Source organism: Panthera pardus, unplaced genomic scaffold, assembly GCF_024362965.1.
Source record: "Panthera pardus isolate Hobbes unplaced genomic scaffold, ASM2436296v1 HiC_scaffold_7, whole genome shotgun sequence".
Taxonomy (NCBI): Eukaryota; Metazoa; Chordata; class Mammalia; order Carnivora; family Felidae; genus Panthera; species Panthera pardus.
This window is the reverse complement of record NW_026527002.1, coordinates 22,390,851-22,413,498: the sequence shown is the minus strand read 5'-3', so window position 1 is coordinate 22,413,498 and position 22,648 is coordinate 22,390,851. Positions and strand designations below refer to the sequence as shown.

General features: G+C 40.5%; 1 protein-coding gene and 2 long non-coding RNA genes across 3 annotated transcripts in view; 2 read left to right on the top strand and 1 right to left on the bottom strand.

Moving 5' to 3' along the window:
- Positions 1-2,869, top strand: part of LOC109269341 (uncharacterized) — a 78,390-nt gene extending 75,521 nt beyond the window's left edge. The window contains exon 4 of the long non-coding RNA XR_002081032.2: positions 2,287-2,869. This is a non-coding gene — a long non-coding RNA (uncharacterized LOC109269341). The remainder of the gene's footprint in view (positions 1-2,286) is intronic.
- KCNB2 (potassium voltage-gated channel subfamily B member 2) overlaps positions 1-22,648 on the bottom strand; it is a 382,584-nt gene that overhangs the window by 15,809 nt on the left and 344,127 nt on the right. The gene's annotated exons all lie outside the window — the stretch shown is intronic.
- LOC109269342 (uncharacterized) lies at positions 18,104-20,641 on the top strand. The gene is made up of 2 exons (XR_002081035.2): positions 18,104-18,174; positions 19,823-20,641. It is a non-coding gene; the product is annotated as an uncharacterized LOC109269342 (long non-coding RNA).

Here is a 22,648-nt window from a genome sequence, read left to right as displayed (position 1 = left end):
AAAAAAAGAATCGTGCTCTCCTCTCCTAAATTCATGCACACCCAGAACCTCAGAATGTGACCTTATTCACAGATGCAATTAGGTAAGGTGGAGTCATACTCATTTAGAATGGGCCCTACATCCGAGGACTATTGTCCCTATAAGGAGGCCATGAGAGATACAGAAAGACACACAAAGGGAAGACGGCTATGTGACAGTGGAGGCAGAAACTGGAGTGGTATGGCTGCAAGGAATCCCAAGAATTGATAGCAACCACCAGAAGCTAGGACAAGGTAAGGAAGGGTTCCTCTGTAGAGCCTCTGGAGGCAGCACAGCTCTGCCCACACACCTTGATTGTAGACTTCCAGCCTCCAGAGCTGTCACAGAATACATTTCTGTTGTTTTGAGCCATCCAGTTTGTGGTATTTTGTCACCCAAACGCTAGGAAACTAGAATAGTCAGGTTGTGTTCTTCAATGAGAGGGTCCAATCTTTAGTGTTAGAGCTGAGAATGCTTTTTTTTTTTTATTATTGAAAAAGAACTTTTAAAAAATATATATTTGTTTTTGAGAGAGAGAGAGAGAGAGAGAGAGAGCAAGAGCAGGGGAGGGGCAGAGAGGCAGACACGGAATCTAAAGCAGGCTCCAGGCTCTGAGCTGTCAGCATAGAGCCTCACGTGGGGCTCAAACTCACAAACCGTCAGATCATGACCTGAGCCGAAGTTGGACGCTCAACTGACTGAGCCACCCAGAGCTGAGAACACTTAAAGCCATTCCATATATTCCTTTCAAAAGTGGACTTGATGTTATTTGCAAAGGAGAGGAAAATCAAAGAGGTTTGGAACCTTAGCAGGAAAAACAGTTTAATTGGGAGAAACTAAGTTGTATTTACTGTTGGAAGTAAATAGCTAGGATTTGTTAAGTAGGTAATTAACACCTGCATTCTAAATAGCAGCCCATTATAAGTTAGAACATGTGGGTCCAGAAGCTGTGGAAGTCACTTATACCAGCAACATGCAGGAGAAAGATAAATAAGGAAATACTACAAAATAACATTAAAGTGGTAAAGTAGGCAACAAGAAATTTCTCTGATGTTAGGAAATTAAAAAACCCAATTTTAAAACACTTTCTGTAGTGTTGCTTTATAAAAGTATTGGGGAATTCTCATGCTGCTGTCTAGATAAACCAGTTTTACATAAAAAGCACCAGTAAGTGTACTTCCCTGTCTCTCTGCTATTTAAGTCCCTGGTAAGCAGGTCCTACCAAAATAGCTACATGTGTACAGCTCCTTTTAAAAATTACTTACTTACTTTATCTATTTAAAGTAAGCTCTATCTATCATCTAGCTATCTATCATCTATATCTATCTATCTATCTATCTATCTATCTATCTATCTATCTATCTATCTATCTATCATCTGTATCTATCTATCTATCTATCTATCTATCTATCTATCTATCTATCTATCTATCATCTCTATCTATCTATCTACCTACCTACCTACCTACCTACCTACCTACCTACCTACCTACCTACCTACCTACCTAAAGGAAGCTCTACCCCCAAATGGGGCTCAAACTCACAACCCTGAGATCAAGAGCTACAGGCTCTACCTACTGAGTAAGCCAGGCACCCATGTACAGTTCCTCTGAATAGCATTTTTCAAACTGAGTAGCAACCCCTTTGTGGATCATAAATCAGTTCTTTGACTCATAACCAGAAATTTTTTTTTAAGGTTTAAAAACTTTTTTTTAAGTTTATTTACTTTTGAGAGAGAGAGAGAGAGTGAGCAAGCGAGGTGGGGGGGGGGGGTGGTGGGGGGGTGGGCAGAGAGACAGGGAGAGAGAATCCCAAGCAGGCTCTGCGCTGTCAGCATGGAGCCCGACGTGGGGCTCGAACTCACAAACTGTGAGATCATGACCTGAGCTGAAACCAAGAGTTGGATGCTTAACCGACTGAGTCGCCCACGTGCCCTTTATTACCAGCACTTTTTAAAAAAAGTGAAATAGCTGAAAATACAACAGAGAATATCAGGAAGGGTGAGTAATGTTTTATAGAGTGTTTTGTTGACCCATAATTCCTACCCCTATATAATGGTAACAATAATAATAGTTACTAAATTATACTTATTACTTTATTTTGATGACCTATATGAAGCTGACATGATCCTAATGTTTCCCAAGCTGAGCTTTAGATAATTTTTATCAATGGGAGAGAAGGAAGGCTACTTTCTCCACCTCCCAAAAAGGACAAACCCTTAGTCTTTCTTTTTTTTTTATAATTTTTTTTAACCTTTATTATTTTTCAGAGAGAGACAGCGTGTGAGCAGGGGAGGAGCAGAGAGAGAGGGAGACACAGAATCAGAAGCAGGCTCCAGGCCCTGAGCTGTCAGCACAGAGCCCGACACGGGGCTCGAACTCACGAACTGTGAGATCATGACCTGAGCCAAAGTCGGACACTCAATCAACTGAGCCACCCAGGCACCCCAAACTCTTTCAATATTACTTTGTGACTTAGGACTTCGATGAGTTATCTATATATAGCTTCTGTATTATATTCATATTAGCCCTTTCTTAATTCTGACAATTAGATTTCTGGCCTTTTATTTACCACTTTTTGTGTTTCTTTTGCTATTTGGGTTTTAAATGGATCCAGGTGGTTTACTTCATAATATTTTCTACGATAAAGCTGGAGTGATAAATTTTCACTAATAACTAGTAAATCCATTTGTAAACCATTGTTACAAAGTTCATAAGGTTATACACCTCTGTTGTAAGGAACTGTCATATAGTAAATCATGCCTGGTGATTATTGCCATTTGGGGACATTTTTTATTAACCTCTGAATTAAATAATTCAAAATTGAATAAAAGTTGGTATTATTGACACAGACCATTGATTTATATTGGTTTCTAAATATCATGTGGGTTTTTCAGTTATATGATTTGTCTCAAAAGGCCCAATTTTTGATTAGGTAAAGATTTATCCCATAAGAGTTACATATGACTTACATAGTTAATATTAAAATAGTTGATTCCATCATTTTAAACTACAACCTTAGTTTATAGGTCACGTTTTGGATTCAAATCCCAGTTCTGTCACTCATACAACTATGAGGCATCCACTCTTCAGGTAACAGAGCTGATAAGATCAAGATTAGAGCCTAAATATATACAGCATCTAGTAGGTCCTTATTTAACAGTGGCTATTGTTTTGTATATATTCAACAGATAGTTTACAGATGAAGACTTATGTCTATAGTGATTCCTGGTTAGCAATGCAAAATTCAACCACCCCGATATCTACATATAAAAATATACCGATTATATAATGACAAATGTTCAGATCTGTTTCATCTACAGCCTAAACATCCTCATGTCTGAATTTCTTATTTTTTAGGTAGAAGTTTGTCAGTAGTTTACTTACACATAGTCACCCTGTCACAGCCTCTGGCCATGGCTCATTTTCTACAGCTTGTAAAATATTCACCAGTTACAAAGAGAGGTGGAAGGTCAGGTCTAAAGGCTACCACACATCCCTGTCCTTCTCATGGCAGGAAAGAGTGTCTGTTCAGAAGCCTATGTTCTGGGTGGTATACGACTATTTTGAATCAGGCTCAGTTTAAATGCCATGGCTTCTAAGATCTTTCTTGATCTCCATAGTGAGGATCACTTCTTTCTTTGGTTTTCAAAATGGCTTTTCTGGAGACTTTGTGTTCTATTGATATGCCTTAAGGGGCCACTGTAGAAAGAGGAGCTAGTGGACAGGGCAATGGGAACCCCATCCTGGTTACTTATGGGGGATGCTGTCCTTCCATATGGTGCTGAAGACACACAGATATGTGAAGAGGTGGACATTTTTCATAGAACGACCTTAATTTCATGGTGTAACATATGCACACCTACAAACGCATGCCTTTATATACACAAACAGCTCTGTCTCTCCTTTGGAGATGACAATACGGATTAATATTGCCTCCTATGTTTGAGGATGTGCTGGAAAAGACCTACGTGTGACCAAAAGACTTTCCACACTTTTTACTCACAAATAACTGACTATTTTATTTGTGGCCACAGCTGTTGTTCGCAGGGTTGGTTACAGAGGACAGCTTTGTCTTTTAGACTTCTAGGTCTTCTGTGTGCCAGGCCAGTTTAATATATGCCAAAAAGCTAAAATTTGACCTCCCCAAACATGCAGAGGGCATGACTAACACATTATATTAAGATAGCACATAAAACTGCAATCCAAAGAGGCCTGGCTGTCACCGGCCAGCTGTACCACATTAAATGGCCTCTAGGAGGCCGGGAGGTTTGGGCTCCAGGCGAGACCGAATCATTGGTTTTCTCATAGTATCAGAGTACCATTTTATGGTTTTGGATCATTTAGATAAACATAATATACAAAATTCATTTTGCCACATTATGTGCAAATTGGCTTAGAATTCCTGAAAAAGCATTTTCTAGGATTTTGTCCAGGTCTGAGTATTCAACCCAAAAATGCCCGTTGAAGATGTGTGTTATCTCATCAGATTTTTATTTATGCAAATGCAAATCCAACAAATACCATCTGTGGCCCTTAGGGCTTCTAAATCTTATTTCCTAAGACATTAAGCTGAGTAAAACAGATTCCAAGCTTTATATATAAATAAAAAAGTTAATATAATAAAAATAATCATAAAAACTCACAGTGTCATTCCCACAGCCCCATGCTCTCATTGCATAAATAGATTTTTGCTTCTGAGAATCTAAGCAGATAAGAGAACAAAGCACAGACAGATGATGGTGTAGCACCGCCACAAAAGACAACTTTTATGCTGCTTGATCCTTTTGCTTTAAAGTTCTCATCGTAATGATATGGTTGGGAGACTGTCAGGTACCACATCTTTGGCATAAAAACAAAGGACACCAAAACACAATAGAAATGGTTTGAACAGAACTAATTTGCTCTCTGCAAAACCATGATGAGGTAGGTTGAAAATGAGAACATAATTGCCCAACCGTATACTGGCATTCCGGGCTAGCCTGGGAAATGTTGTGGGGCAAGTTTTATTTATCCTGGGTTCTCTTCAGCCTGCTTCCACTTCTCTCCTCTGCACCTTTCACACTCCTGCCTACCCCTCCCTGACTTGTAGCATCAAGTTCTCAGCCTCTTTGGAGCTGCTCAGGGCTTTGAGCAGGGCTCTTAAGGCCCCTTCCTTCCACTGTCCCCGTTCTCTGTAGCAATAATCTGTCCAGCAGCCTTTAACTCTGGCTTGTGTTCTATTAACCTGATGGCACTATGAGAGCTGGATTGTATCCTGACCCAAAGGAATACATCCTCATCGTAGAATTTCAGGCAATGGAGATGTTTTTGATTTCTAGAATCTTTTAAGTTATACCACAAAACATTCACCTATGATGCCTAATTATAAGGCTGATATTATTGGAGAAGTGTATTCTGGTACAAGGAGTCATCATTCTTTTAAAAAATTTACCACTTAAATAAATGGTATATAATGCTTTTTTTTCTCTCCTAGTCTCAACCCCATTGGCAGAATAAAAATTCTGCTTGAACTGGACCTAGATACTTGCTTTTATTCACATGACATACACTTACCAATTAAGGACATTTTAAATAGAGTTGACCTATTGATTAGATCTCAGGTTTTGAACTCTGGAATTTATTCTTTGTTTTTAATAAAATGATCATATACTCATTTAAGGATAGTATAAATAAATTCCCTCTTATTTCCATTGTCTGTTTTTGGCTTTTTTATCTGAACAATATAATAACGGTGATATCTCACATATTAATGACTGCTTTTAGCAAACTGATTATAGTATTTACTCTCTTCCACTGGAACTATATTTGGTGCTAACTTCAACCTTTTGATTCTTGGTGTCTCTTAGCCATAGACGGGTTTATCTCATTTTATTCACTCTCTAAACACTTCAATCATTTCTCAATTTCAGTAATCATCGAAAAAGTTTCACAAGGAAAATTTTCCTTCTTAGCTGAATGATTTATTGCTTTTCATGTCTAGAAACTTCCTTTATAATGAACAGTCTTGTATATTGAACTAACCTTCTACAAAAGCACATGGGAGGGAAAGTGATTTCAAATTACCCCCTAATATAATCATTTAATATAATTTCTTTGCACCAGGTTTCAGGGGGTTCACAAGATTTCAGACTCTTGCCACAGATCTCCCGATTTAGAAATAGATTCCTGAGACTAGTTATAAAGTTTCTAACTTCCCAGGTGATATTTCCACCTGCATATCCACTGGTCCATCTTGGTTGAAAAAGGAAGCTCTTGATGTCACCCTCCACCCCACCTACCTGCAGCAAATCCCTCTTGATTTTTTTCTATTTCTATCAGTATGGCTTTTATTTCATTTTTCGAACCCGGGAGTTAAAGTACTTCCCCCCAGTTCTAATATGGTACTTCTGTGTCTATGTTTATGTACAGCTCTTCTTCCTCAAGTTCCACACCCAAGTCCTCAAGTTCTATTCATTCATCCCATTTTTCCAATCCATCTCTTCTTTCCCCTTCCCAGCCCCTTAATTTTTCCTTCCTAAACAATTTCATTAACCTTCCAATTGTTTCAACTACCTCCTGCATTGCCTATTTTCCGTCTGGGGATGAAATAGATGTGAGGGAAGAAGGAGTTCAAAGAATACAGGATGCTTTCCTCGCTCTTATCTTTTTCACGCTGCCAGTGGATTTTTTCCTATGGTCTTAGAGATCAGTCATCTGTCTCATCTCTCCCTCTGGATTATAACTTCTCAATGGTCGCGACAGATCTGACTGAAATTTGTTTTCTTTAGAGTTCGAAACATAATGCTTATACTCAGGTGCTCAATAAACACAATTTAACCAGTAATTAATCTAGTTAATAGTATTCACGAATTTATTTTTAATAGTTAGTGGTACATCTCAATAATTGGCTATATTCTCAATGTCACTATACACATTTCTCATTAACTTGTTTTCAATTCTCTCATCTCCCCCATGAAACTACCATGCTTGGATCACTGGGTGCCTTAATCACTTTTGTATCATTCAATTTCACTTTCAGGTAGGCAACTTCTCTTACTTTAACTCCAAATTCCACATCGAAACTAAAACAAAGCAAAATAAACTATTACATCCCAACAACCCACCTGAGGACTATTTCTCCTAAAGCCATCAAGACTTTTCAATTATATACATGGTTATTGCTAGGAAGTTTAGAAGGTTAACGGAATTCAAAATGTTTTAACTAATGGAACCAAAGCAAAAGAGGAGTGATAATCCCATCTCCCTACAAAGTTTTCTCCTCTCCTAAACTTCATTTTCCTCCATCCATTTAGTTTTTCTAAACTCCTTCTCTTAGGAAAAAGAAAAGTACACTGTTCAGGGGCACCTGGGTGGCTCAGTTGGTTGAACATCCAACTCTTCATTTGGGCTCCATTCATGATCCCAGGGTCGTGGGATTGAGCCCGCATCAGGTTCCGTGCTGAGAGTGGAGCCTGCTTAAGATTCTATCTCTGTGCCCCTTTCCCCCGCTCACGCACTCTCTCTAAAATAAACAAAAAAATCAAAAAAAGAAAAGTACACTTAAAAACATTTTTAATAAATGCTTTTTAAAGTTTATGTATTTATTATGAGAGAGAGAAAGTGCCCACAAGCTGGGGAGGGGCAGAGAGGGAGGGAGAGAGAAAGAATCCCAAGCAGGCTCCACACTGTCAGTATAGTGCTTGATGCAAGGCTTGATCTCACGACCATGAGATCATGACCTAAGCCGAAATCAAGAGTCGGACACTCAACTGACTGAGCCACCCAGGTGCCCCAAGAAAAGTATACTTTTCAAAGTACAGTTGCAACTCCAACCAACTGACATGGTATAGGAAAGAATTCAAATGACCATCCATTCATGAAGTTTTTGAGGGAAGAGTGTCATCTCTGGGGAAGCAAAGTAACATCTGAGTGCCCCAGAGGAGATGAAAATGTCTGATCTTATCAGACCAGGTCAGATTTCTGGGAGCTCCAGACTGGATGAGGAGCTCCTGTCTAGGGCCACCCTGAGATGTCTAGCATGATGGGCATCTTGGCTCCTGCCTTCTGAGATGGGAATGCATTGTGGGACAGGCTGCTCTCTCACCTATCCTTGGAATGAAAGTATTCAATCAGAGTCTGTTGACTCAAAGTGAGAGTAATGAAAGTCCCAAGGGACCTAGCACCCAGCCTGGTGTTTGCCTCCCCCAGACAGAGCTGATTGATGCAGGATCCTAAAAAGTAGCTTGGTATTCCTATAAGGGACAATAGAGATGCTGTGCTTGAGTCATTACATAACTAGTTGGATACATCTGATTTTTTTCTGATTTTTTTCCTTTTAAAGTGTAATATCTTGACGGGAAGATTCGGTTAATACCCAATACATTTCAAATAATAATGAGAATTGCTGTCATTCATAAAATAAATGATAGAAATCTATGAAGTGAGGCTTGTTCTCACCAGTAGGTGTCTCTGTTCCATCACACTGTCCAGCAAACTCCCCTAGGTTTCCCCTGGAAATACAGACGTTACATAAAAGGTATCTTTTCTTTAGAAACGGTATACTTTAAAGAGAAGATATAAGATGACTTCTCTTTTTATTTATATTCACTGTAATTCTGAGTTTGGCCTTTCTTTGCAGCACTGGTTGCCGATAACGTCGGAGAGCATTTTCAAGATAAACCCCCTTTTCACTTTTTGGTACTTAGATTAGCTTTGTTGCTAGGCTTCATCTCACTTGAATCAGTGGTGCATTTCTGAGCAAAACAGCAATAACTAAGTTTCTAGGTATGTGAGGCTGCTCAAAAGGTCAGACTCTTTCTCCTGAACATTTATTTCCTTGCCCATAAAACCAAGCCCTGGGTTGAGCAGCCCCTGGAGCTGTCACAGGTATTAATTATTAAGAGATGGGTTAGGCAGTATAACAGTTTTTAAGTATGTAGCCTCTGAATCCAGACTGTATGAGTCCAAATCCTGGCTCTGCTTCTCATTACTGGATTGATCTTTCAGCTACTCATTCCTTTTGTGCTTCTGTTTCCCCATATTAAAATAATGGTAGTATGAATACTACCTGATAAGTTGTTATAAAGAATAAATATATCTATATAAAGTGGTTAGAACACTGCATGGCATGTAATCAATTACATAAATATCTTTTATGTGTTTAATATATCTATCTTTTGTAACAGATGTCATATATGTGAAAAATAAAAGCTAGTTCCCACTTTGGCATAGCTGTACTCAAGGCTACTGTTGGGCATATGTGCCCCTTCCTGGCGACTGGTCTCTCAAAGAATATGGACGTTAGGATAATGCAACTAAATATTGTGGAGGTGTTCCCTGAAGTTGGCTGTTTCAACCAACCCATGTATTTTCATAAGGAAAGAGCCACCAGACACCTTCCATCCGTCACAACCCAGGAAGCTCCTTTGCATGTGGCATTGGGTTTCATGCTTTCAAGCTTTTGTTACAAACACAACTAGAAAAATGGAGAAGTGAGTGATATAAATAGGGACTAAATCAGTGGGGGCAATGAGCCACCATGAAGATGCACAAAAATTTGGGTGAAGCTATCCTGATTTTCCAAGCAAGCTGTGATGAGGACATAAACTAATTAGAGGGAGATGGTTACTAGTGTCAACAAAAGACCTCCATGCATCAACTCATGCCAGTGTCTCAAACACATTTTAAGTAGACCCTATTATCATCCTTAGTTTACGGAGGGGAGGAGGAAAGACCCAATGGCTAAAGGCCATGCACAGTGCTAAATATCTGACATACGTTAATTCATGTTGTCCTCGCCACCACAACTGTCCTCAGCTGATATGACCGTTGTCCTGGTTATACCAAGTGGGAAACCGAGGCACAGACGGATTCACTAGTTGCCCATAGCTGGTAAGCAGCAGAGCCAGGATTTGAACCCAGCCAGTGTGGCTCTAGAGAGGGCTCAGCTAAGGAGGGAATTAGTGCAGCAGTTCTCAAACCTGAGGTGGCCCAGTGAGAATCACCTGCAGGAACTTATCCCATTGAGATGACACTCAAAACTGAAGACTCCTGTGGCTGCCTGGAAAACCCTGGCTGTGTGGGCGGTGTTGACTCACGAGAAGGGTTCTGCTCCAGCGTGACTAGTGATGCCTCAGCACTCGTGTCTAAAAATGAATCTCTGGGTTCCTCAGTCGCCTTGTCTGTTAAATGCTATTTGCAGGTAAACGGCTTTGAGTGGTCTGTATGTGTGCATGTATGAATGTGTGCACCTGTGTATGAGTGAAAGCGTGTGCCTCTGTGTGTGTGTGTCTGGAGGGAATTAAGTTGGTTTGCTTTGAGGGTAAAGGCCATAACACAGATCACATACAACGTCCACACGAGGACAAATCCTGAGTGCAAATGCCAAATCTGTGCGTTCTTCATGTTAGTGTCGCTGGGGAGGCAAGGCTGGTTTTGAGTCCACAAAAGTTACCGAGAAGACCCTGAAATGGGGCCTAGAGATGTAGGCTGTTGTCAGAGTTTCTGCTCAATAGAGACCGTATAATGCTCTAAATGGAAAATGAATTCTCCCAGTGAATACGCACGCAGTGCAGAAAACTGCTACTCATTCTACATCCAGTTTAATTCCTTTTCAAAAAAGCCTTGAGAACAGAATAAACACATTATGCTTGGATGGTGTACTCAAGAAGTCTCCTCTATAGGAAATGACTTTAGAATTATTATTTTCCCTTTCCTTTGCCAGCGCCTGACAATGCATGATAAAAACCTAGAATGGGGCATCCACGTCCAGACCCTGAGGATCTTTTTGTTACACACTGAACCAGAGCCCGAGGCAAAATCAAATTTCTATAGTCAGAAAACATTTTTAACTTTCTCTTATGTCCCTGCCCTGAGCTGTTTTTAATAAAAAGTGTTCACATACTAAATAGTGATCCATATCTACCCACTTCTCTCAAGCTCCTGACATCTTGCTTTTTGGTCCCTGCCCTTCTACTGAAACTGTTGTCTCAGGGGTCACTGATCCTACTTTGTCCCAGAATTCAGTGTCACTTTACAGCCCTTACCTTTCTTTTTTAAAAATATTTTATTTTTGAGAGAAAGAGAGAGAGAGAGAGCACACACAAGAGTGGGGGATGGGAAGAGAGAGAGGGAGACACAGAATCCAAAACAGGCTCCAGGCTCTGAGATGTCAGCATGGAGCCTGACGCGGGGCTTGAAACACAAACCATGAGATCATGACCTGAGCCGGAGTCGAAGGCTTAACTGACTGAGTCACTCAGGCGTCCTGAGCCCTTAATTTTCTTGACCCATTGGTAGGATTTTACTCTACTGACCATTTCCATTCTTGAAACCTTCTCTTCCCTTGGTTTCCATGATGTTATGGTACTCTCTTCCTATTCCTCTTACCTCCCTGGCTACTTCTCAGTCTTGGCTGTCTCTGTCCTTTATGTAGCCCTTCAGGGTTGATGTTCTCTTCTCTCCTCTCACCTACTCTTTCCTCTTCTCAACATCTCTTTCAGTGGTTCCAAACATCTCAACACTGGTAGTTCTCAAGCCTACATTTCTAGGGTAGATGATCCTCCTACTACAGCCACCACCATTAAAGATTTATTGAGGTTAAGTGCTTTACGAGCACTATTTCAACTATTTCTCCCTATTTTCTGTGAAGGAGGTTATGTTATTGCCCTGGTTTCCGATGAAGAAATAGGTTTAATAACTTAATGCCCGAACTCACACACCTCATAAGTGTGGGTCTCCCCCCGACTCAAAGGCCCCTGTCACTATGGACTATGCTGCCAACATATGAATAACGATCAGCAAGAGAAGTCACAATGATGAATGAAATCTCTGTCCTTAGTTCTGGGTGTGTGGGTCCAACTGACAACTGAGTATTTTCCCTGGGATGTTCTATGGATACTTTTTGCCCAAACACACCTCAGACTGAATTCGTCTCTCCTCTATCACCTCAAGCTATTCCTTTTCTGTGTGTCATGGCACAGCGCCAGGCCCCAACATCTAGAAGTGAGGCCAGCATCCCCGATACCTCTCTTCCTCCTTTCTCACCCATCAGTACCCAAAGCCTAAGAATCAACCTCTTAAATATCTCTCATATACATCCATTGCTCTTCACCCCTTTTGCCCCTCCCTGAGCGCGTCACTGTCATTTCTTGCCCAGATTGATGCCTCAGCCTCAGAACTGTCTTTTCTCCCCAGGTCTGGCTCCTATGGAGTGTATTATCCACACTGTAACCAATCAGCTTTCTGAAATGCAGAGCCCATCTTCCCATTGCTCTCACCAAGACACTCAATCCCTGCCATGGATTAGAAGGCACTGTGTGCCCTTCTTCCTGCCTAAGTCTTCAGGCTTTCCCTCACCTCCTGCCCCCTTTGCTGCCCCCACCCCCACCTCGTCTCCTGCACCCCATGCTCTAGAATTCCTCTCATTCCCTCTCTGTGTTGTGTTCTCTCTTGTTATGGGTCTGTGCACATGGTAGTCCCTTTGCCTGGAATGTCCTTCTGCTTCTCCACCGAGGAACTCCTCTTGGCATTCAGTTTGCAACTTCGATCACATGTTCTTTGGAACCGTGTATCCCCTGGGACTAGGCTGGGTGCTACTCTCTTATATGTCACAGCACTCTGTGCCTTTCCTATCAGGACACTTACCACACTGAGCCACACGTGCTCATTTGCTGTTTTGCTCATTAGTCCCTAAGCTTTGCAAGGACAGTGGCCATAACCATGTCCATCTTTCTACCCTTCTATCCCCACTGCCTGGTATATGGCCAATGATTTATAAATACTGGTAGACTGTCTGTCTGGCTAAACCCGGATTTTCAACCTTCCCAAAAACTGTCTGAGAAATGGCCAGGAAGAAACATAGCAAATTGTCATTTGGCTGATACTGCCCCAGCTGTCAAATCCAAGTCTGGATTAGCCCCTGGTTCAAGGACATTTTTTTTGCTATGTGGATCCCCTGGGTCAGGAAGTTTTTACAAACCAGGTCTTACTCTCTCTATAGCAGGGGATTCATCTTTTGGAGGATACCCCTTGCACAGCATACTAATCTAAGAAAGTATAGGGATGTCTGAGATACTGTGACTCAACCCCTCTGTTCCTGCTGTTCTGCAGCTGTTGCTCTTGTGTAAACCTCTTCATCCATGACTGAGCCACTGCAGCACCTCCCTGGTTGTCCCTGCCTACTGACTCCCCCTTTCCCTGGCTGCTCTCCAGCCTGCCACCTTTGGGAGCTTCCTGAAGCACTAACTTAATCATTGTTGTTTCAACATCTTTGTTGGCTTCTCATTGCCTGTAAGATCATGTTGAAGCACCATAACAAGGCTGTTTTTAATTTTACTCCAAACCCATTTTTTTCCATGCCCCGCTAGACTTATTCCCCTATGATACGCTACGAGCTCTTGGAAAAGAAACTATGCTTCATTTATCAATCCGTCCATTCGTTCCCCACCAATCATTTCACCAAGTAATGGAGCATTACTGTGTGCCAGGCACTAGAATAAACTGGTGAGAAAAATCAGACATGATTCCTGTCCTCAGGTCGCGAGACAGGCATTAGTAAAATAATCGATAAATGAGTTTATTTACAAACAAACATGTTTTATGAAGGAAAGGCTGAGGTTCTATACAACAAAGAAGACTGACCTAGGCTGGGGATCAGAGGTGCTTCTCTGAGGAAGTGATGGTTAATATGAAGGATAAAGAAGAGTTAGGTAAGTGTAGAATGGGGAGAAAAATTTATACTCCTTCACCTTGCAAAGTTTTCCCTCAGTGCATGACACAGAAAGGGGGCTCAATAAATATCTGCTGAATGATCAGGAATGGTGGGGGGAAAAAACCACTTGAGGAAAAGTCAATTTAGACCTTATGATGGAGGAGGACTTTAAACCAAGCTATGCTGGGAGTTTCTAGGATGTGCCGGAAGAGAGATGCACACAGTCTTTGTTCAAGCGGAGGATGACAGTTTCTGTAGACAGGTGTACAGGTACCAGTGTCTTAGGAGGGCGGGAAAAATTACTTCTCTATCTCAAGTAGGAAGGAAAAAATGAATTGGAAGTTAAATGTAAGAACTGATTAAGTCAGGATGTAAACCTTATCACATAACATTCAGCAGGTACCAAAGCTAAACTTTGTCCATTGGGTTCACAGACCCTTACAGTAGGGAGGCCATCCCCACCACCAGGACCTAAATTACTAAATACGGTGGGTAGCAGGTAGACAGAGTTACTGACACTTTCAGGCCCTACCTTTGGCACATTCTGACTTTGGAGTCTTTTAAACACAGCTTTAATTTCCATTTCCAAATATTTTTGTGTTCAGAGAATCCAGATGGGTCCCTGTATTTCTCCAGGTCAAATTCTTCTACGTTTTCATGAAGTCTTTAGTCAAGAACTTCAAGTAGGCTCTGTTCTACTGGGCATATTGTATACCTTGGAGTGACTTTGTCAATCTATTATCTACTTTGCATAATGTCCAGCTTTCTTTGGTAAAAATTATAATTTTAAATAGCTTATGAAGATTGCAGGCTAGTTTTATTTATTGAGGACACTTAATGGTTGGTTAATTCTTTGTAAATAAAAGTAGCAAGGAACACATACTTATCAGCAAGTACCTATTTTTACTTCTAAGCAAACAAACATTGATTTGCTTCTCTGCAATTAATAGACGCAATCTTATGGTGGTGCTGATTGGACCACACCGAGGGTTAGAATATGAGGAGATACATCTTTGTAATGATAGATACCCACAGTCATAATTGCCCCGTGCGTCCTTCAAGGACAGGTAATATGAGGTCACAACTGGTAGCTCTGATGGCAAAAGTGTGATATTTATAAAGGAAAACTTAACATTAATTGGAAAGCAATCAAATGACAAGGCAGTCTTTGCTGTCTGGAAGGATATATTTTAAAAAGTCAAAACATTGAGTCACTCTCTTACAATGCAATTCTCTATTTTGGCTCCACCTTGTTAATTTGCAAACCGGCTTCTTCTACTCTAACAGAGGAAAAGATTTTTACATAAAATCACCTAAGCAGCTTTCTTTCACTATACGGTTTAAATTCTACAGAGGACTGTTTAAACTCTTTTTAAACCACTGAGTGTTTTTTGTTGTAAAGAAACTGAAACAAAGAACTTTTTCCAAATTTAAAATTATCTTGTTTAATTTTACCCAATACTAGGACTAATGCAGATGATCCAAGTCTCTCCCTGTAAATGTTTGAGATAATAGCTAAACTTGTAAGATCTAGAGAGGAAGATAAAGCAAAAGGTTCATTGGCTTCTTAAAATGTGAGGCTTGTATTAACAACTGTAGAAAGCTTAAGAAAATAAGGTATCAGAAATAATTTTTTTTAATGGAGAATAAAGTGCAAAAGGCATAATGCCGGGTTCTCACTTTGCTTTGTCTTTTTCCCCCTCCCCTAAAACTTCCTTAGATACAGTGCACAGTTTTACTTATATGCAGAACTGAACCCTAAGGTGTTCATGTGCAAATGAAGATGGCAGCCCCAGGGCTGCCTGACAACTTAACAAAAACATCAAGAAGAAGAAGACAGAAAATTGAATACTGGCTTGCTTTTGATGATAGAAGCGAAAGGTCTTGTTTAGGGTTAATCCTATGGATTTGGCCTGGAGTTAGGTGTCCCTACTATGGGCAGTGGCCCTATGGGATTCTACACTCCTTCACTGGCACTCTTGATTTGCATCTCAAATAGCATATTAATTCCTGATGGTCTGGTGGCTTTGCTGAGCACAATATGTTGGAGGAATTGTGGACTGAGCTGGATAATCAATCTCTCAAGCCTCTTAGTGGGTTCAGGGTTCAAGCAGGGGCCTTTGCAACAGATAGGCATCTGACTGATGGCCCTTTGCTAGGATCAAGCCTGTGTCACACGTAGAACAGTTGAAATGTTCTACTTCTTGGTGGACAGTCAGCGGCATTGCTGTGTGTGTGCTCTCAAGTTATCAGAAGCAAGTGTCCCCAGCACAGGACTGCAGTCAGCTGCCCTGAGCAGCCCCTCCACTCTGCACACGTTGTCACTCCTCTTTTGCTGAAAGCTGTCTTCCTTGTAAAAAAAAAATGCCTCACATCATTAAAATTCACAATTTTCTAATTTGCCTATCATTTTAGCATCTTCCCTTAGGTCCTGAGTTTTACTTTTATTTTCTGCAATTACACTTCCAAGCGTCTCTACGTTCCATCTGAATGGCTAAAGTGAGGTAGAGAACTGCAGGATCCAGTTAATTGGGAATCTTTTAGGTGGCCAGCCTGGAGGAAAGAATGGGAGGAGAGAATCCTCAATAAAGCTCTGTGAATTCAGCCTAAGAGCGCATTTTATCAGTCTGCCGTGAGCTTTAAAAATATTCAGTTATCTTTGTTTTCAAAGGCTAAGCTTAACTTGCAGAAGTTTTTGAGAAACTTTTAAAGACATTGGTTCTTTTTCCATTTAAATACACTATCTGATATAACTGGAGTCAGAATCCTGTTGAAAGTGAGGTTGATACCTGGCAGGTATTTCATGGCTGAAAGACAATCATGAGTGGTTCTCCAGATCTTGTGGAAGATTTCAGTTGTTGCTGCCTCCCATCCATCCATCCATCCATCATCCATCCATCCATCCATCCACCTACCCACCCTTCCAAACACCCACCCAGTGTTTATCTCTGTATAAGGTACAAGGAATACAAAGTGAATAGGACAAGGTTCCTAGCTGCTGTGTTCTGGTGACAGAAAAGAGGGAGGAAGGAAAAGAGGGAGGAAGGGAGAGGAGATCGGGGGAGACATCTGAGCAAAGGTTCACAGTATAATGTGATAAATTTTCAAGTATAAGTTCACATAAAGTGTTATGAGGATATCAACGAAGAAGCCTTTATTATTTTTTTAAAATACCAAAGCTACTTAGAAGCAACCAGCTAAGCTAATTTAATGTGTATCTTTGTTTCTTTCTCTTGTCTAATTGTTAAGGTATACGGAATACAAAGTGATCTTTGAAATGTCTAAGATTGTTTCAAGGTGAAGAAAAGCAGGGAGAAGTTAATATTAAACAGAAAGTGAATAATCCACTTTGGATAACTAAATTGCAAGAGTCTAAACCTATTTATACACACTTAAAAGTAGCATTGTGTTGTGCGTCTTAGTAATGCTACCCATTCTCACCTGTAAGCACACTGACACTGAATAAAAATAATTGGCAATATGGCCAACTTCTGTATACAAGAGCAAATCACGTAGATAAAAAGAGAAAGAGCTGAAAATAGAGTAAAGATGGTATAAAAATGAGAAATGGAAATATTTCAAGTACTCTGTACTTCTGAACACCTTTTTTTTAATGTTTTTATTTATTTTTGAGACAGAGAGAGACAGAGCATGAGCAGGGGAGGGGCAGAGAGGGGGGGAGACACAGAATCCGAAGCAGGCTCCAGGCTCTGAGCTGTCAGCCCAGAGCCTAACGCGGGGCTCGAACTCACGGACTGAGATCATGACCTGAGCTGAAGTCGGACGCTCAACCAACTGAGCCACCCAGGCGCCCCACTTCTGAACACCTTTAAAAAATAACCTAGAAATCTATTTTTACTTATACTACTCACATGGGATTTGGCCTGCTTTGGACTGTGATTATTTGTTTATATTTCCATGTGTTTTTATCTCCCCTATTGGTGTGTAATTTCCTCAAGGGCAAAGAGCCATATCTTATCCATCCAACCCCTACACAAAATTGTGTTTTGGTTGAATAGAGAAATGTATTTTTCATTGTTAAATCTAGACTAGGTAGAAAGAGAAACATGTTATTTACCTAATCAAGACTGAGGGATTCGGCTTCTCAGATGTCTAGATTTCATGGGGAAGATCATCTTTTCAGAGCCAACCTGTGATTTAGGGTCATGGAATATTTGAGAGATGTTTTCACCATCTTGAATCTCATTCTGTGGCAAGAAAACTGGCATTGTTTCCCTTAAGTAATTTTAAAAGGTTAACTCAAGAGTTTCAATATATACCTTCAAAATAATTTGAAACCAAAAAATTTCAGACTAGATATGTAAATATAAGAAGAATTTTTACTTTACTTTCCGAGTTACTTCAAATTACATCATCCCAGAAATCTTAATTTCAGAGTTAGAAGGGAATCAAGAGAGTATCCAGAACAATACTTATTTCTGAAGATGAAGGTTCAAGGTAACAGGTAAGGAGTGCAACAATCATACCAAAACTCTGATTTCCCAATTTATCCTTTATACTTCTTTCTACTATGCATTTCTTCACAGATAGAGCAAAATAAGATATAGGGAAATAAATATGCCAATTCCCCTTACTAGTCAGCTCTCAAAATCACAGAATAAGTCAGTAATGCCATCCCAAATATTACTGGCAAATGTCACTAATATCCCTAAACTAGATCGTCTCCCCAAAGCTGGTAAGTCTTTTCTACAGCAATTGGGTTTTTCATTTTACAATTATTTTATGAACTTCAGCTGTATGTTAGGCAATAGGCTCTATCAGAGTGAAATGATAATAGACATTTTCTCCATTGATCACCTAATTTGGTCAATTCCTGTTGCCAGGGATTTCAAAGCCCTTCTTTTTTTTTTTTATTTAATTTTTTATTTTTTAAAGTTTACATCCAAATTAGTTAGCATATGGTGCAACAATGATTTCAGGAGTAGATTCCTTCATGCCCCTTACCCACGTAGCCCATCTCCCCTCCCGCAACCCCTCCAGTGACCCTCAGTTTGTTCTCCATATTTATGAGTCTCTTCTGTTTTGTCCCCTTCCCTGTTTTTATATTATTTTTGTTGCCCTTCCCTTATGTTCATCTGTTTTGTCTCTCAAAGTCCTCACAGGAGTGAAGTCATATGATTTTTGTCTTTCTCTGACTGACTAATTTCACTTAGCGTAATACCCTCCAGTTCCATCCATGTAGTTGCAAATGGCAAGATTTCATTCTTTTTGACTGCCGAGTAATACCCCATTGTATACATATACCATATCTTCTTTATCCATTCATCCATTGATGGACATTTGGACTGTTTCCATACTTTGGCTATTGTTGATAGTGCTGCTATAAACACGGGGGGTGCATGTGTCCCTTCGAAACAGCACCCCTGTATCCCATGGATAAATGCCTAGTAGTGCAATTGCTGGGTCATAGGGTAGTTCTATTTTTCGTGTTTTGAGGAACCTCCATACTGTTTTCCATCAAAGCCCCTTCTAAATCTTTTCTCAGCTTCTCAATCTTCTTACCTTCAATTCCCTTCCACTTCCTCTGTCAACTTCCGTGGTCTCACCAGGACCTTGGTGTCACCTGGAACTTCTCCACAGCTGAGATCTCAACTTCCAAAATTGCACACTCTGATCACAGGCTTGCATCCTCCTGGCTTTCCCGTTACTCTCCTCCCACAACACCTGTCTTTGACTCTTCATCATGACATTCTGTCCTGTAACGCCTTCCTGGTTGGGCCCTTGTTTAGCTTCACTTCCTTGCCATCTAGCTGAGACTCCATTCTCTTGGCAATACCTCCAATTCGACTGACCCCTTGACTCTCTGCCACTCCAACCCTGCCGCAGATTAATCCAACCATTCATCTTTTTAAAGTCCTATGCTTGGCCTATGCACCACTGCTGAAGAGATGTGCCTGACTGATGCCAGGAGAAACTCAAAAGGCCAGAGTCTAGTTTAAGCCCTGAACCCTCCACACTGCTGAACACTTCTATCCTACCTTGCTGCTTAGCTCCTTCCCTGGCTGTTCAGAAACTTCCCCGCTCCCCTCTAGACACCCGTTCCACATCCACCTTTCTCTGTTCACTGATGACCTTGTTTTCTATCTCAACAGAAAATAGAAGCACCAGGCTCCAAGTGTCTGGTTTAGGAATCTGCTTCTCCAACGTCTCATCATCTGCACTTGATCTTCATTGCCGATGGGAATGCAAAATGGTGCAACCTGTATAGAAGGGATTTGGCGGCATCTGGCAAGAGTGCACACACCTGGAATCAGCAAACCCACTTCTAGGAATCTATCTCAAAGATAAAATGGCAAAAACACAAAGTGACCTATGCATGAGGCTATTAATTCTAGCACTGTTTGTAAGAAGAAAAGCTTAGAAACAGCCCAAGTGTCCTTCAGGATCATAAACTATGGCACAGCCACCATGGAGCACCATGCAGCTGGAAAAAAGAAAGGTGGAAGCTTTCCACACAGAACCTTCCATAGACTATAACCGTGTGATCTTCTGCATTCATTCAGTGGAAAAAGCAAGGCGTAGGAGAAAAGTTACAATATGCTACTTCTGGTATAAAAGTGGTGGTGACGGTAGGGAATCTATATACACATTTGCTTATGTGTGTTTTTTTTTTAAGCAATGTGTGGCTCTCTGACTCTTACAGTTTTTGGAAACTCTGCTACTGTTTCCTGCCAGTCACTTGCTAAAATGCGCCTGAGATTGTCATTCTGCTTGGATACCCTGCCGCACCCTGCTCACTGTGTTGCCAGTGTTGCCCTCTAGCACAAGTCTGTGCCTCTCCCACCAGATTCCAGCTCTCTGTCCTTGCTTGGCTGGCTCTGTGTTCCCACAACCCTCTCTGACCTACCACTTCTAGACGAGAGCAATGCAGAGGGCCGAAACTACAAAATAAATGATGGTTTCAAAAGCAACCTATAGGCATTCAGGACTACTAAACTTACTATGTATATAATGCAACCTAGGGGCATCTGGGTAGCTCAGTTGGTTAAGCGGTTAAACCTTCGACTTCGGCTCAGGTCATGGTCTCACAGTTCATGAGTTCTGGTCCCACATCAGGATCACTGTTCTCAGTGCGGAGCCTGCTTAAGGCTCTGTCTGCACCCCCCAACCCTTCCTCACACTCTCTCACTCTTAAAAAAAAAATGGAAACTGTATTTTGTTGTTTCCTGTACTTAAGGACAGAAGTTCTCAGTTAAAGCAAGTGCCCTTCAATTGGGCAAATCACTTTCCTGGAGCAAAAAAGATAAAGTAAGCTGACAGGCTTTCACTTAGAGAAGTGTGTAAATTAAAGTAAGTCTAGAATAAATTTATCAGAAGCCAAGCTCATTGGTACATGTGAAAGAAACCCTTGGAATTCTATTGACTTGGCATAGTGCTGGGTCTATAGTGAATATTCAGGGAATAGTTATTGAATATTTGTTGAATTCAGATAGCTTTTGTAAAGCTGTCTGAAAAGTAATGTTCATTAGCCCATGAAGAAACAACCTCTTAAAATAAATTTCTAGGTAGCTCAGCAAAAGTGGAAAGAAATGTGAAAGAGCAAGGGAAACTTCTGGCTTGGTTTGATAAGAGCCCTGGCTTAATTTCAATACACTTGGTAAGTAGAGTGTAGGCTAATGTTGCTCTGGCCTCCATAATGCAGTCCAGGGAATAACTACTATTCCAGACACAATAGGCGGTCAGCTTTTCAACATCAGTGGTGTTTTTTGCCTATAGTTGTAATCTGTAGACACCTCGGTGGTTACAAAAGACTCCTTAGTTCCCTCCAAATATATTAGTCCTTGTTAGACATGCAAATCTTTTCGAATTCCATAGGGAAATAAATCCCCATTAAAAAAAACCCCAGAATTTGAAGGATGAAACAAAAGACAGGTAAGACAGTTCCCAGAGTCCACATGCTGCTTTCAGAAAGCCCAAGCAATCCTTAAAATTCTAAAGCTATCAGAGGTGACTGCCCTCAAAGCACACAGGGCGCCCTGTGTAAATGTCTAGGGCGCCCCTGTCTTTCCATCATGGTCTGTTATATTCTCTTCTAAGGCACACAAGTCCTCCCATGTCTGAGAATAGGGTGTATCCAAGAAGTCAAATTGCAAATGAAGAATACAATATCAGGGTGAGAATCTCTTTTACTTGATGGGATTTTTATATTGATTTCCCATATTTAGGATTTATTTCCAACAGTCATCCTTCCTCCCCAAGCAATAATGATTTCAAAGGAGAGATCAAGACAGTGCAAAGAAGGGAGAATGCTAGAAACAGGAGTTCTGAATTAATGAGTTTGGGAGAAGTAGACAATCAATCTGAATAATTAGGATCAAACCCCAAGCTTTGTTTTTGCATGGCTGTGTAGTTCTGGTCAAGGAGCTAATTTTAAATGATTAGCCACTCCTGTCTTTTAAATAGGTTCTTAAATAAAACACTTAATCTTGATCTATGAGTACATATGCAAAACAAGGAGAGGGGATTGGAATATTCTATGGATAATTTGTGATGAAGATGACTTATACTTTAAACATCTCGGTGGCAGCAAGAGTTGTTTTTCAAAATTTGATGTTTACGTAATTTCTTAAGTTCCCTATTATCCTGCTAAATTGAATGATTTAGGGTGTGGATGCTTTAATTATCCAGTTTTATTATTATCACATTAAACTTTAACATTTAGATAAGTTTTTACTTTCACTTGATTTTGCATTGTTTTGTTAGTTTCCTATTATCTGCAGAGTGAAATTCGACAAAAATTTAGAGGGCCACAGTGTTCTAAATATAAGGCATTATATACAGTTAATTAGTGTGGTCTCTGTCCCAATATAGGGGTATGTACAGGAAAGATCAAGGTATTTTCCTATACTGTAATGCTGTAATGAAAAAGTTTGGTCTGGAATTGTCTTTAATTTAGATAATTTGTAAGCACAGCCATT